The sequence below is a fragment of the Engraulis encrasicolus genome, chromosome 17 (genome assembly GCF_034702125.1).
Source record: "Engraulis encrasicolus isolate BLACKSEA-1 chromosome 17, IST_EnEncr_1.0, whole genome shotgun sequence".
Taxonomy (NCBI): domain Eukaryota; kingdom Metazoa; phylum Chordata; class Actinopteri; order Clupeiformes; family Engraulidae; genus Engraulis; species Engraulis encrasicolus.
This window is the reverse complement of record NC_085873.1, coordinates 30,007,158-30,009,657: the sequence shown is the minus strand read 5'-3', so window position 1 is coordinate 30,009,657 and position 2,500 is coordinate 30,007,158. Positions and strand designations below refer to the sequence as shown.

The 2,500-nt window shown below is 42.6% G+C and overlaps 1 protein-coding gene across 1 annotated transcript in view; it reads left to right on the top strand.

Moving 5' to 3' along the window:
- cyth3a (cytohesin 3a) overlaps nt 1–2,500 on the top strand; it is a 68,705-nt gene that overhangs the window by 37,229 nt on the left and 28,976 nt on the right. The window lies entirely within an intron of this gene.

The window sequence follows — 2,500 nt, the reverse complement described above, 5'->3', positions numbered from 1 at the left end:
AACAATTTCCCTTGCGATAATCATTGCAATGCAATGATTCCCTTGCCCATTGGCTTGATTCCAACCAAACTCCTCATATTGCATTTCTGAATTGAAATTCCAACGGTGCCAACATGACAATATTTCGACACAGAAAGCCAAATCAACCCGTCATTAGCTTCAAAAATAATAAAATTAAGGTTTTTGAGCGACCATCTTACTCTCCTGATCTCAACATCATTCAGCCACTCAGGGGAAACCTCAAATGTGAGGTTCCAGCAAGACACCCAAAGATATTATAGGAAACAACCATTCTGCCAGGAAAAATGTGCTGTTTTGTCATCTGAGAACATTAAGAGCCTTATCCTCGACTACCACAAACAATTTAGAGCGGTCCCTGATGTTAAACAGGGCCATATTCAGCATCAGAAACTAGGGTAGGCCTATGTAAACTTTTGAACAGGGTCATTTGGGTAGTTTGGGTTGTGATCATGCTTTTGAAAGAGTAAACACAGAATATTGCTAATAAATATCTTAAGCCAGTCACTAGCCATGAGTGAAAAAGAAGGTTTTGTGTAATCCTTCATATTTTGTGAGAAATCGCAGAGAAAGCGTATATTCTGCTGGGGTATGTAAACATATGAGCACCACTGTATGTAGGTACATACAGTAGCATTTCAATTTGATAGTCAGGCTGACACAGGAAACAGCCTAGGGCAGGGTAATTAATCATTCCCAGATCATTAGTGATCGTGAAGGCTGATCATTGGGAATTCATGTCAGTTGCAATGATCTGCCTTGTCAGTTGACTGCCATGGTTGGCATAAAAAGGCCACATCAGTTTTCATTTCTTCTTTCATTTCCGTGTCTTGGTCAAGGTGACATGTAGCAAAGGAAACTGATATATGAGGTCTGTTGTTGCATCTCAAGAAAATTGTCAACCCAAGTCAACTTTGACACTAACGCTGAACACTTGCTTAACACTCATGTTGGCCCTACCCATAGGAATTATGCAGAGTTGAAAGCATATTGCACCAGTTTTTGCATGTTTGGAAATACTGTAAAGATAGGATCACCGGAAAGCAAAACCGCAAGTCAAATCACGATTTTTTTTAAACCATATCTTCCATTTAGTAGGCTATGTACAGCAGCATTATGATGAGAACAAACCATAACAAATCAACCATAACATATCAAAACCACATCTAGTACACCATAGTGAGTATTTTGAATTCAACTCACAATGTCAGCTGTCTGGACTGGAGTGAAGTCTCAATCTTTTGTGCTGCAGCCAGAGAGGAAAGAAGAAAGCAGAAAGTTATCTTCTTCTTTCCTCTCTGCTGCAGCAGCATCTTTCCAGAGGATGTATTCCTTTCAATGTGAATCTGAGTGATGATCCCTATTTCCCAGTCACGTCACATTCAACATAGATGTGCACAGTGTAAACGTTGCCGTGTTAATTTAACACTGGGAATATACATACCATCCCATTTGATTTCAGTGTTGGTGTCTTTGTATGTGCTCACAGTATAAAAAAGGCAGCGTTAATTCAACTCTGAGAATATACATGTGACCTCATTCGATCCCACTAGTGTTAAATTCAAGCCTTGGAGTGTTGTATGAACACTGCAAAGCCATATAAAACAGAGACTAGAATTAACACCAGTGACGTATACAGTATAACACTAAACCATATTCTCACAATAGCGCTGAATTTACACAGCATTTTATACAGTGTGTGAGAGTATGTAGCAGACAGCAGAAAGGGAGCAGTTGCGGGTAGTTACTGTATAGTCAGCATGGCAGTCACGGCTTTTTACTGTAATCTGTCCAGTGGATGAGTTACTTGAATGGCTCCCATTGATGAGATCATTTCAGGGCAGTCACCAAAGGTACCTACATAGAAGCGCTGTTTCACGTTTGACTCGCGTTTCTCGTTAGCTTGCTTCTGAGATGAATGACTCAGCCCGAAGGCGTAGTGTGTGTGTGTGTGTGTGTGTGTGTGTGTAATAACTTACTCATTTATCTCCCTCTCCGTTTCCCCCTCTCTCCTCTCCTCTCCTCTCCTCTCCTCTCCTCTCCTCTCTTCTCCCTCTCCTCTCCTCTCCTCTCCTCTCCTCTCCCTTCTCTTCTCCCTTCTCTTCTCTTCTCTTCCCTTCTCTTCTCTTCTTTTCCCCCCTCTCTTCTCTTCTCTTCTCTTCTCTTCTCTTCTCTATTCTCTCCTCTCCTCTCCTCTCCTCTCCTCTCTCCTCTCTTCTCTTCTCTTCTCTTCTCTTCTCTTCTCTTCTCTTCTCTTCTCTTCTCTTCTCTTCTCTTCTCTTCTCTTCTCTTCTCTTCTCTTCCCTCTCCTCTCCTCTCCTCTCCTCTCCTCTCCTCTCCTCTCTTTCCTCACTCCTCTCCTCTCCTCTCCTCTCCCCCCTCTCCTCATCTCATCTCTCCTCACCTCTCCTCTCCTCTTCTCTCTCCTCTCTTCTCTCCTCACCTCTCCTCTCCTCTGCTCTTCTCTCTCGTCTCTTCTCTC